The sequence below is a fragment of the Saccoglossus kowalevskii genome, chromosome 18 (genome assembly GCF_978046115.1).
Source record: "Saccoglossus kowalevskii chromosome 18, keSacKowa6.1, whole genome shotgun sequence".
Lineage (NCBI taxonomy): Eukaryota > Metazoa > Hemichordata > Enteropneusta > Harrimaniidae > Saccoglossus > Saccoglossus kowalevskii.
Genome location: NC_140658.1, coordinates 3,136,537 through 3,151,642, shown reverse-complemented (window position 1 = coordinate 3,151,642; position 15,106 = coordinate 3,136,537).

The following is a 15,106-nucleotide window of genomic DNA, read 5'->3' as shown; positions in this document are numbered from 1 at the left end:
CATTGGGAAAGTTGCTTCGGCATGTACGACATTGCATTGAAGGTTCAAATAACTGTCTGTTGTTCAAAACATTACTTTTGCGAATGGGATTATTGTCTAAAATGTTTTTGGCAAAATTCAGAAAAAAATCTGAAAAAAACATGAGGGTGTCTGTAAAGTTTGGGCGGTTACTTTGGCAGGTGGCAACACAATCAAATCACTGGTAGTGTAGTGATTTCCAATCCTTACCTACCTTAGGCTGAACACGAAAAGATGTCGACCCTCACCCAAAGAGAGTGTGCCACAGACTCAATGGGAAGGTCAATTCCATTTACTAACGACGAATACAACGTTCGGGTTAGGTCATGGTTGACGTCAGGATAGTGCATTCAATTACAGCCTTGTCATGTAGTCCCAAACATAAATGTGTCAGCACAGGCGCTTGCAATTTGCACATAAATAATTAGAAGAGACAACAGTGACATTCAATATTGGCCTACACACACAAACTGTTGGCCTGCACACACAAACTGTTGGCCTGCACACACAAATTGTTGGCCTACACACACAAACTGTTGACTGCACACACAAACTGTTGGCCTGCACACACACACTGTTGGCCTACACACACAAACTGTTGGCCTACACACACAAACTGTTGGCCTGCACACACAAACTGTTGGCCTGCACACACAAACTGTTGGCCTACACACACAAACTGTTGGCCTGCACACACACACAATGTTGGCCTGTACACACACACTGTTGGCCTACACACACAAACTGTTTGCCTGCACACACAAACTGTTGGCCTGCACACACAAACTGTTGGCCTGCACACACAAACTGTTGGCCTACACACACACACTGTTGGCCTGCACACACAAACTGTTGGCCTACACACACACACTGTTGGCCTGCACACACAAACTGTTGGTCTACACACACAAACTGTTGGCCTGCACACACAAACTGTTGGCCTGCACACACAAACTGTTGGCCTGCACACACAAACTGTTGGCCTACACACACACACTGTTGGCCTACACACACACACTGTTGGCCTACACACACAAACTGTTGGCCTGCACACACAAACTGTTGGCCTGCACACACAAACTGTTGGCCTACACACACACACTGTTGGCCTGCACACACACACTGTTGGCCTACACACACAAACTGTTGGCCTGCACACACAAATTGTTGGCCTGCACACACAAACTGTTGGCCTACACACATACACACTGTTGGCCTACACACACAAACTGTTGGCCTGCACACACAAACTGTTGGCCTGCACGCATAAACTGTTGGCCTGCGCACACACACTGTTGGCCTACACACACAAACTGTTGGTCTACACACACAAACTGTTGGCCTGCACACACACACACTGTTGGCCTACACACACACACTGTTGGCCTACACACACAAACTGTTGGCCTGCACACACAAACTGTTGGCCTGCACACACAAACTGTTGGTCTACACACACAAACTGTTGGCCTGCACACACACACACACACACACACACACACACTGTTGGCCTACACACACACACACACACTGTTGGCCTACACACACAAACTGTTTTCCTGCACACACAAACTGTTGGCCTGCACACACAAACTGTTGGCCTACACACACACACACACACTGTTGGCCTACACACACAAACTGTTTGCCTGCATACACAAACTGTTGGCCTGCACACACAAACTGTTGGCCTGCACACACACACTGTTGGCCTGCACACACACACTGTTGGCCTACGCACACAAATTGTTGGCCTGCACACACAAACTGTTGGCCTGCACACACAAACCGTTGGCCTACACACACAAACTGTTGGCCTACACACACAAACTGTTGGCCTGCACACACAAACTGTTGGCCTGCACACACAAACTGTTGGCCTGCACACACAAACTGTTGGCCTACACACACAAACTGTTGGCCTGCACACACACACTGTTGGCATGCACACACAAACTGTTGGTCTACACACACAAACTGTTGGCCTGCACACACACACACACACACACTGTTGGCCTACACACACACACACTGTTGGCCTACACACACACACTGTTGGCCTACACACACAAACTGTTGGCCTGCACACACAAACTGTTGGCCTACACACACACACTGTTGGTTGGCCTACACACACAAACTGTTGGCCTACGCACACAAACTGTTTGCCTGCACACACAATCTGTTGGCATGCACACACAAACTGTTGGCCTACACACACACACACTGTTGGCCTGCACACACACACTGTTGGCCTACCCACACAAACTGTTGGCCTGCACACACAAACTGTTGGCCTGCACACACAAACTGTTGGCCTACACACACACACTGTTGGCCTGCACACACTAACTGTTGGCCTGCACACACAAACTGTTGGTCTGCACACACAAACTGTTGGCCTACACACACTCACTGTTGGCCTGCACACACACACTGTTGGCCTACACACACAAACTGTCGGCCTGCACACACAAACTGTTGGCCTGCACACACAAACTGTTGGTCTACACACACAAACTGTTGGCCTACACACACACACTGTTGGCCTACACACACAAACTGTTGGCCTGCACACACAAACTGTTGGCATGCACACACAAACTGTTGGTCTACACACACAAACTGTTGGCCTGCACACACACACACACACACACACACACTTTTGGCCTACACACACACACACACTGTTGGCCTGCACACACAAACTGTTGGCCTGCACACACAAACTGTTGGCCTACACACACACTGTTGGTTGGCCTACACACACAAACTTTTGGCCTACGCACACAAACTGTTTGCTTGCACACACAAACTGTTGGCATGCACACACAAACTGTTGGCCTACACACACACACTGTGGGCCTGCACACACACACTGTTGGCCTACCCACACAAACTGTTGGCCTGCACACACAAACTGTTGGCCTGCACACACAAACTGTTGGCCTACACACACACACACTGTTGGCCTACACACACAAATTGTTGGCCTGCACACACAAACTGTTGGCTTGCACACACAAACCGTTGGCCTACACACACACAAACTGTTGGCCTACACACAAACTGTTGGCGTGCACACACAAACTGCTGGCCTACACACACAAACTGTTGGCCTACACACACAAACTGTTGGCCTGCACACACAAACTGTTGGCTGCACACACAAACTGTTGGCCTACACACACACACTGTTGGCCTGCACACACACACTGTTGGCCTACACACACAAACTGTTCGCCTGCACACACAAATTGTTGGCCTGCACACACAAACTGTTGGCCTACACACACACACTGTTGGCCTACACACACAAACTGTTGGCCTGCACACACAAACTGTTGGCCTGCACGCATAAACTGTTGGCCTGCACACACACACTGTTGGCCTACACACACAAACTGTTGGTCTACACACACAAACTGTTGGCCTGCACACACACACACACACACTGTTGGCCTACACACACACACTGTTGGCCTACACACACAAACTGTTGGCCTGCACACACAAACTGTTGGCCTACACACACACACTGTTGGTTGGCCTACACACACAAACTGTTGGCCTACGCACACAAACTGTTTGCCTGCACACACAATCTGTTGGCATGCACACACAAACTGTTGGCCTACACACACACACACTGTTGGCCTGCACACACACACTGTTGGCCTACCCACACAAACTGTTGGCCTGCACACACAAACTGTTGGCCTGCACACACAAACTGTTGGCCTACACACACACACTGTTGGCCTACACACACACACTGTTGGCCTGCACACACAAACTGTTGGTCTGCACACACAAACTGTTGGCCTACACACACTCACTGTTGGCCTGCACACACACACTGTTGGCCTACACACACAAACTGTCGGCCTGCACACACAAACTGTTGGCCTGCACACACAAACTGTTGGTCTACACACACAAACTGTTGGCCTACACACACACACTGTTGGCCTACACACACAAACTGTTGGCCTGCACACACAAACTGTTGGCATGCACACACAAACTGTTGGTCTACACACACAAACTGTTGGCCTGCACACACACACACACACACACACACACACACACTTTTGGCCTACATACACACACACTGTTGGCCTGCACACACAAACTGTTGGCCTGCACACACAAACTGTTGGCCTACACACACACACTGTTGGTTGGCCTACACACACAAACTTTTGGCCTACGCACACAAACTGTTTGCTTGCACACACAAACTGTTGGCATGCACACACAAACTGTTGGCCTACACACACACACACTGTGGGCCTGCACACACACACACTGTTGGCCTACCCACACAAACTGTTGGCCTGCACACACAAACTGTTGGCCTGCACACACAAACTGTTGGCCTACACACACACACTGTTGGCCTACACACACAAATTGTTGGCCTGCACACACAAACTGTTGGCTTGCACACACAAACCGTTGGCCTACACACACACAAACTGTTGGCCTACACACAAACTGTTGGCGTGCACACACAAACTGCTGGCCTACACACACAAACTGTTGGCCTACACACACAAACTGTTGGCCTGCACACACAAACTGTTGGCTGCACACACAAACTGTTGGCCTACACACACACACTGTTGGCCTGCACACACACACTGTTGGCCTGCACACACAAACTGTTGGCCTACACACACACACTGTTGGCCTGCACACACACACTGTTGGTCTACACACACAAATTGTTGGCCTGCACACACAAACTGTTGGCCTACACACACACACTGTTGGCCTACACACACAAACTGTTGGCCTGCACACACAAACTGTTGGCCTGCACGCATAAACTGTTGGCCTGCACACACACACTGTTGGCCTACACACACAAACTGTTGGTCTACACACACAAACTGTTGGCCTGCACACACACACACACTGTTGGCCTGCACGCATAAACTGTTGGCCTACACACACACACTGTTGGCCTACACACACAAACTGTTGGCCTGCACACACAAACTGTTGGCCTGCACACACAAACTGTTGGTCTACACACACAAACTGTTGGCCTGCACACACACACACACACACACACAAACTGTTGGCCTACACACACAAACTGTTGCCCTGCACACACAAACTGTTGGCCTGCACGCATAAACTGTTGGCCTGCACACACACACTGTTGGCCTACACACACAAACTGTTGGCCTGCACACACAAACTGTTGGCCTGCACACACAAACTGTTGGCCTGCACACACAAACTGTTGGCCTGCACACACAAACTGTTCGCCTACACACACACACTGTTGGCCTACACACACAAACTGTTAGCCTACACACACAAACTGTTGGCCTGCACACACAAACTAAGAAATGTGCTTTGAAAATCAGAAAAGCCGTCTGTATGGTTCTAAAACTTTTTGCTGCAAGACGAAAAATTATCTGACAAGCCACAATATCTGTCAGCAAATTATAAACATGCATTCATCTATCTACGTGGATACACCTCACAAGCTTCCATAATCTACGTATAAGTGAAGAGCTCCATTGAGTTCCAGAGTGACTAAGCACGTCTGGTGTGTACTTCATTCGGAGACTACATTCCTAAATCAAGGGGACCCCTGTTTAGCATCCTAAATATTTTCTTTGACTTGACATTACAATTTATGTCTCTGTTCAATAATTGGCAGGACCAAGGTTTGTAAAATTAATAGAACACTCCTATATTGTAAAGTCTTTAAAACACAGTAGGGTTAATTATTTAAACAGTATTTACTATGTATAGCAACAACTGTAAGAAAAAAGAAACATTTTGTGAGAAAGCAATAATATGATTATAAACACATCAGTCTGTAATTTACATAAGTACATGCGCTAGTAATAAAAAAATAGGCACAATTGTTTTTTTCGGAACAGAAATTCAAAGAGAATTTATGAGAGAGTTTTGTAAGAGTGGTAAGAAAAAGAACGACAGAAGCGGACAGCGCAGCGTTACCTTAGCTGGCCGTTTGAATGAATAAAGCTGGACTATCTGCAATGAACTAATCTGTATTCCTTTGGGTCGAATCTGGTATATCTACGTGTAAGTACAATCAGCTACGTGAGTAATGTTCTCTGAACACGATGCGAGTGTTCATAACAGGTATATTGTCAAAGAAGAACGCGTGGGGGCGCTCTCGTAGTATGATTTTATTTTTCACACGACATCCAAATAGGCGGCAACATTTCAATTTACATTGAATCTTGTGCAGCTTATTGCTGTTATTTACTACTAAATTTGCAATGCCTATTTTGATGAGCGTTTGGGAAATGACACTGGGCATTTATTAATTTAACTGCCGACATTCAGAAATATGCGTACGAACATTTAACAACGCAAATGATGCCAGACCATGTCGTTTTTTAACTCAATGCTGATACGACTGATATTGTAGTACAATTTAGTTAAATGTTAAATTGCAAGTGTGAGTTCAATAAATACGTGTTTAAAAAACGACGAACGGTCAGACACATGCAGGGTCATATACTGCTGTGCGTACGCCACCGCGGCGAAAACTCGATCGTCGCACAAAGCAAGGTGCTAATAGTTTAGCTTCAACGGTGGAATTTATAGCACGCCAAACATATAAAAGTAGCAATACGAAAGGGCAGGTTACATAAGTTTGTGGTCATAGAGGGTGCATGTTAACAGTTCTGAGTTATTGCGGGGAATATTTTATTTATTGTAATTAGCTATGATAATATATTTATCCATGAATCAAAGAGGCAATGTGGGTAATATTTGGTTGAACGTTTTTCAATAAAATAAAAAAACAGTATGATCAAGTTACAATTTTGGCTGCAAATATAGCAGGTTGAGTACATCACCGAACAGAATCTTCTCAAACGTTTATATTGTGCTATTTCTGATTCATCTTCAACTATATTTGCACAAATCGGACACAAAGAATGTGAAGGCGAATGTGCTGCAGATATGTGAACACGAATTAGTGTTCATGGAGATAATACATGGAGATAATATGTTTATTTATAGACTTATTGTTTTTGAAACACACATCTGAGAAAAAAGAAGAAACAATTTCAACACACCATTACATATCACCTCACATCTCATAATCCCTGTAGTGTGCTACCGCTGTATTGTTGTGACATTTGACCTCGTCTTATCTTCTAATAAATTATGCGGACATGCTCAGTAGAGCTTGCAATGAGATGCTGAATTGTTACGGACTTACGAGCGTCGAGTTACGAAAACATCAAGTTACACAAATGACCACGATCATATTTTAAAAACCACGCCTAATTTTGTTTGGAAAACCATGCCCAAATAGTAACTGTACAGACAACTTTTCACGAATTGATTCATACATAAATTTGGTAACGAATAATGCAATACCCCCTGCTATGAAAATAGCTGAAATTATGCAAGCAACATCGGAAGATGAAATCTTACAGCTATTAACACACAACAGTGGTATAGTTTGCATCACAATGTTGTACAATACAAATCTGTCAAAGACGAACTGTTACGTTGAAACAGAATTTGGTTCCAAAGAAATTGCAACAGAAAGCGATCTATTTAGCCCATGCCGGTCATCATGGTGTTGTGAAAATATAAAGGTTTCCAAGGTTTCTGTCGCATACGACTTATTTACCACTTCGGTGTCACTGAGAATGTTCTAGAACCGTACTGTGTCTGGGTGGAATATTCTAGATTTATTTTTAGAAACTGGTTGAATAGGTAATAGAACACTGTAGGAGGCGATAAAAGGTAATGGAACATTCTAGAAATTTGTAGTAAGTTCCAGACTCATTATGTATGCTGATGTAATGGTCTATTTATAGACAATGGGGGTATATATAGGGGAGTTGTTCAGCACTGAGTTCAGATCAGAGATCTCGTTGAATTGTATTGGAGTTTAAGTATCTAGTCATTGGGGTAGTGGAGTTTTACCGCGTTATTGTACTTGATTTTGCAGAGTATAATAATACCAGTACCAGTTGAAACCTCAGCTTCTGTTGGCTCCGGGTTCGTATTTTATCATCGCCGCCAGGGAAGTCTTTCTGTTACTGTTGCCATTTTGGTATTTGAACCATCACACCTGTACTATACCAATTACGGTAATATTACGTTGCGAGTAACATCTGGGGGCTCGTCCGGGAACAGTGAAGACATATAGAAGACAACATGGCCAGCGAGATAAAAGATACATCGAAACAAGAGTTGATGGAATGGGCGGGTGAACTGGGAATGACTGGAGAAGACAAAAGGAAATTTATTTTGGAGCCATTGAGTTATCAGCGGGCTGACAGACAAGCGGCGTGGGAAGAGAGAAAGGCAAAAATGAAAATAGAAGTAGAGGTGAGGAAAATGGAGATTGAGGAAAGAACGGAAAAGTTATGTCTGGAAGCGGAAGCAGAACAGTGAGAAAAGGAAAGGGAGATTGAGGAAAGAAAGGAAAAATTACGGCTGGAAGCGGAAGCAGGCGAAAGAGAGAAATTGCGAATGGAAGCAGAACAGCGAGAAAGGGAAAGGGAAGCAGAGGTAAGGAAAATGGAGATTGGGGAAAGAAAGGAAAAGTTACGGCTGGAAGCGGAAGCAAAACAGCGAGAAAAGGAAAGAGAATTTGAGTTGAGGAGATTAGAGCTGCAAGCAGCAATGTCGGGGTTCCAACAGGCTGATTTTGGCGGTCAACGAAATGTGGTTAGTGATGCACAGTCACCAAAGTTGCCTGCATTTGTTGATGGTAAGGACGAACTTGATAGTTATTTATTGCGGTTTGAGAGGTTTGCAATAAATGCGAGTTGGCATAGAGATGGATGGGCCACAAAATTGAGTGCGCTGTTGGCTGGTAGAGCAAGTATATTCCAGGATGTCCGACACTGATGCAGTTGACTATGACCGTGTGAAGGTGGCGCTGTTGACAAGATACGATTTCACAGAGGATGGGTACAGGAAGCGATTCCGTGACAGTTATCCACAAAGGACCAGGTGAGACGTAACGATAATAAGACTGCCATTAGAAATACTGGTGTGGGACAGGGTAGTAGTATACGGTATTATGTATGTCAGGGTGTTGGTCATCGAGCAGCACAATGTCCATCCCGCGTTACTGATGTCAACCATGACAAAGGTGAACAGTGCCTTCAGTGTGGTGCCATAGGACATTTGGCTAAGTTCTGCCATAGTGGACAACATAGGCGTCAAGAAAGAAAGAGTGTCAAACCCAGCACTACTACTGGTGCAGCTGCAGTGGTTAAAGAGGAGTCTAATATCAGTGCTAGCTGTGCTGTTCAAATTAACAGTGATGTGCCTAAAATGATTGAGAAGAACCATTTGTTGTTGACATCGGGGGAGCAGTTAAAGGTTGTGAATGGTGCATGTATGGATCGAAGTGGTGTTGTGGAGGACAGGACTTTGCCTGTGGGTCAAGGGAAGGTTGGTGACACAGTTGTGACCATGTTGAGAGACACTGGGTGTAATGGCATTATAGTCAAGAAGAGCTTGGTACCAGATGACCAGTATACAAAAAAGATGGGTCATATATTGATGGTTGATCGTACTGTAAGAAGGGTTCCAGTCGCCATGGTGGAAATTGATACGCCATATTTGAGAGGCACGGTTGAAGCATTATATGTGCAGGACCCAATCTATGAGTTAATTGTTGGGAATGTGCCCGGAGCAAGACCACCAGATGACCCAGATCCAGTGTGGAATGTGAGTGGAGCAGTAACAACCAGAGCGCAAGTGAAGAAATCTGGTAAGGTGAAGCCGCTCAAAGTGTGTGATGTAAAGACTGGAGAACATGTAACAAAAGACAAATTAATCAAGATGCCGCAAGCAGACACATCATTGAAGAAGTATTATAATAAGAGAGTACCAGAAGTGAGAGGGCACCATACAACCGAGTTCCAGGTATATGGAGGCTTGCTATATCGTGTGTATCAGGATCGTTCAGTTCCAGGAGGCAAGATGGTATGTCAAGTGGTTGTGCAGAAACTGTTGAGAACTCGTGTTATGGAGATTGCCCATGATTTAATATTTAGTGGACACATGGGGATAAAGAAGACAGAAGACCGGATTGTGACTAGCTTTTATTGGCCTGAGCTACATCAAGATGTTACCAGTTTTTGTAGGTCGTGTGATGTGTGCCAGAAGACTGTTTCAAAGGGATCAGTTGTGAAGGCCCCATTAGGTAAGATGCCTTTAATTGATATACCATTCAAGCATGTGGCTATAGATTTGGTTGGACCAATTACGCCAGCCAGTGACGGGGGTCATCGATACATTTTAATTATGGTGGACTTTGCTACACGGTATCCAGAGGCGGTTCCACTTAAAAAATAGATACAGAGACTGTAGGATTGACTTTTATAGCCGATTGGGGGTCCAGAAGAAGTGACATGGGGACTCAGTTTGTGTCAGAATGCATGCAAGAAGTATCAAGATTGCTCAGCATTAAGAGACTGACGTCTACGCCCTATCACCCCATTTGTAATGGACTGGTGGAAAAGTTTAATGATACTTTGAAGAAGATGTTGAAGTGGTTGTGCCATGAACAACCAAGTCAATGGCATAGGTATATTAGTGCTTTACTCTTCGCATATAGAGAGGTACCACAGGAGTCAACTGGTTTTCCCTATTTGAGCTGTTATATGGTCGAACGGTTAGAGGCCCAATGAAGATCCTTAAAGAGTTATGGACCAAAGAAAGCGATACTCCTGAGATAGTTAATAGTTACTAGTATGTGTTTGAGTTGAGAGATCGGTTAGAACAGACTTTAGAGATTGCTCGAGAGGAATTACAAAAGGCACAGAACCGATACAAGTGTTAACGAAGAAGCGAGTGCTTAAGGAAGGAGATAAGGTGTTAATTTTGCTGCCAGCTGACAACAACAAGCTGTTGATGCAGTGAAAGGGTCCTTATGTGGTGGAGCAGGTAATAGGCGAAAACGATTATCGAGTGAGGGTAGGTGACAAAGTGAAGACGTATCATGTAAATATGTTAAAGTTGTATGTTGAGTGGGAGACGTCACCTCAACCAGATGGAAGTGAGACAAGTTACTCACCAAATATGGCCATAGACCTGATGAATGATGTGCGCGCAGCTACAGTGGGGTCCAACGAGTCAGATGAAGAGAATGCTGTAGACGAAGATGATCTTCTAGAGTTAGGAACTTGTAAACACAAGGAGTCAGGTAAAGATGTTCAAATTGGTACAGACCTGACAGAACACCAGAGAAAAGAACTGGTGGGTTTAGTCAATACCTATGATAAGGTGTTTACTGACTTGCCAGGAAAGACCAAGATAATCAGTCATAAGATTGACCTGACAAATGATACACCAATACGATCTAAGCCATACTCACTACCATATGCAATAAGGGAGAACCTTAGGCAAGATATTGAAGATATGTTAAAAATGGGAGTAATCAGGAAGTCCACATCACCCTATGCGTCACCGGTTGTGATTGTAAAGAAGAAGGATGGATCAAATCGCATATGTGTAGACTATAGGAAATTAAATAAGGTCACTGTAACCGACCCTGAGCCAATGGTAACAACAGGGGACATATTTCAGAGGCTACATAATAGTAAGTTCCTGTCAAAAATTGATTTAAGTAAGGGTTATTGGTGTCATTTCAGACTCCACAGCTTACCAGCTTCTCATTTCAGACTCACTACCTTTTCATTTCAGACTCCGTAGCACACCACCTTGCCATTTCAGACTTCACAGCACACCACCTTGTTATTTCAGACTCCACAGCACACCACCTTGTCATTTCAGACTCCACAGCACACCACTTTATTATTTCAGACTCCGCAGCATTCCCACCTTGTCATTTCAGACCCTGACATCACACCACCTTGTCATTTCAGACTCCACAGCACAACACCTTGTCATTTTAGACTCCACAGCACACCACCTTGTCATTTCAGAATTCACAGTTTACCACCTTGTCATTTCAGACTCCACAGCACACCACTTTATCATTTCAGACTCCACAGCATTCCCACCTCGTCATTTCAGATCCCACAGCACACCACCTTGTTATTTCAGACACCACATCACACCACCTTGTCATTTCAGACTTCACAGCACACCTTGTCATTTTAGACTCCACAGCCTACCATCTTGTCATTTCAGACTTCACAGCACACCACCCTGTCATTTCAGACTCCACAACACATCACCTTGTCATTTCATACTCCACAGCTTACCATCTTGTCATTTCAGACTCCACAGCTTACCATCTTGTCATTTCAGACTCCACAGCACACCACCCTGTCATTTCAGACTCCACAGCTCACCACCGTGTCATTTCAGACACCATAGCACACCACCTTGTCATTTCAGACTCCACAGCACACCACCCTGTCATTTCAGACTCCACAGCTTACCACCGTGTCATTTCAGACACCATAGCACACCACCTTATTATTTCAGACTCCACAGCACACCACTTTATTATTTCAGACTCCACAGCATTCCCACCTTGTCATTTCAGATCCCACAGCACACCACCTTGTTATTTCAGACACCATATCACACCACCTTGTCATTTCAGACTCCACAGCATACCTTGTCATTTTAGACTCCACAGCACACCACCTTGTCATTCATACTCCACAGCTTACCATCTTGTCATTTCAGACTCCACAGCCTACCATCTTGTCATTGCAGACTCCACAGCACACCACCTTGTCATTTCAGACTCTACAGCTCACCACCTTGTTATTTCAGACACCATAGCACACCACCTTGTCATTTCAGACTCTACAGCTCACCAACTTGTCATTTCAGACTCCACAGCTTAGCAGCTTCTCATTTCAGGCTCAACAGCATACCACCCTGTCATTTCAGACTCCACAGCACACCATCTTGACTTTCAGACTCACCACCTTGTCATTTCAGATACCACAGCACACCCCCTTGTCATTTCAGACTCCACAGCACACAATTTTGTCATTTCAGACTCCATAGCACACCACCTTGTCATTTCAGACTGCACAGCTCACCACCTTGTCATTTTAGACTTCACAGTACACCACCTTGTCATGTCAGACTCCACAGCACACAATTTTGTCATTTCAGACTCCACAGCACACCACCTTGTCATTTCAGACCCCACAGCACACCACCTTGTCATTTCAGACTCCACAGCACACCACCTTGTAATTTCAGGGTCCACAGCACACCACCTTGTCATTCCAGGCTCCACAGCTCACCAACTTGTCATTTCAGACTCCACAGCTTACTAGCTTCTCATTTCAGACTCACTACCTTTTCATTTCAGACTCCGTAGCACACCACCTTGCCATTTCAGACTTCACATCACACCACCTTGTCATTTCAGACTCCACAGCACACCACCATGTCATTTCAGACACCATAGCACACCACCTTGTCATTTCAGACTCTACAGCTCACCACCTTTTCATTTCAGACCCCACCCTGTCATTTCAGACTCCACAGCTCACCACCGTGTCATTTCAGACACCATAGCACACCACCTTGTCATTTCAGACTCTACAGCTCACCACCTTGTCATTTCAGACTCCACAGCACACCACCTTGTCATTTCAGACTCAACAGCTCACCACTTTGTTATTTCAGACTCCACAGCACACCACCTTGTTATTTCAGACTCCACACACACCACCTTGTCATTTCAGACCCCACAGCTTAGCAGCTTCTCATTTCAGGCTCAACAGCACACCACCCTATCATTTCAGACTCCACAGCACACCATCTTGACTTTCAGACTCACCACCTTGTCATTTCAGATACCACAGCAGACCACCTTGTCATTTCAGACTCCACAGCACACAATTTTGTCATTTCAGACTCCATAGCACACCACCTTGTCATTTCAGACTGCACAGCTCACCACCTTGTCATTTTAGACTTCACAGTACACCACCTTGTCATTTCAGACTCCACAGCACACAATGTTGTCATTTCAGACTCCACAGCACACCACCTTGTCATTTCAGACCCCACAGCTTAGCAGCTTCTCATTTCAGGCTCAACAGCACACCACCCTATCATTTCAGGCTCCACAGCTCACCAACTTGTCATTTCAGACTCCACAGCTTACCAGCTTCTCATTTCAGACTCACTACCTTTTCATTTCAGACTCCGTAGCACACCACCTTGCCATTTCAGACTTCACAGCACACCACCTTGTTATTTCCGACTCCACACACACCACCTTGTCACTTCAGACTCTACATCACACCACCTTGTCATTTCAGACTACACAGCACACCACCGTGTCATTTCAGACACCATAGCACACCACCTTGTCATTTCAGACTCTACATCACACCACCCTGTCATTTCAGACTACACAGCACACCACCGTGTCATTTTAGACACCATAGCACACCACCTTGTCATTTCAGACTCTACAGCTCACCAACTTGTCATTTGAGACTCCACAGCTTAGCAGCTTCTCATTTCAGGCTCAACAGCACACCACCCTGTCATTTCAGACTCCACAGCACACCATCTTGACTTTCAGACTCACCACCTTGTCATTTCAGATACCACAGCACACCACCTTGTCATTTCAGACTCCACAGCACACAATTTTGTCATTTCAGACTCCATAGCACACCACCTTGTCATTTCAGACTGCACAGCTCACCACCTTGTCATTTTAGACTTCACAGTACACCACCTTGTCATTTCAGACTCCACAGCACACAATTTTGTCATTTCAGACTCCACAGCACACCACCTTGTCATTTCAGACCCCACAGCACACCACCTTGTCATTTCAGACTCCACAGCACATCACCTTGTCATTTCAGACTCCACAGCACACCACCTTATAATTTCCGGGTCCACAGCACACCACCTTGTCATTCCAGGCTCCACAGCTCACCAACTTGTCATTTCAGACTCCACAGCTTACCAGCTTCTCATTTCAGACTCACTACCTTTTCATTTCAGACTCCACAGCACACCACCTTATCATTTCAGACACCATGGCACACCACCTTGTCATTTCAGACTCTACAGCTCACCACCTTTTCATTTCAGACCCCACAGCACACCACCCTGTCATTTCAGACTCCACAGCTCA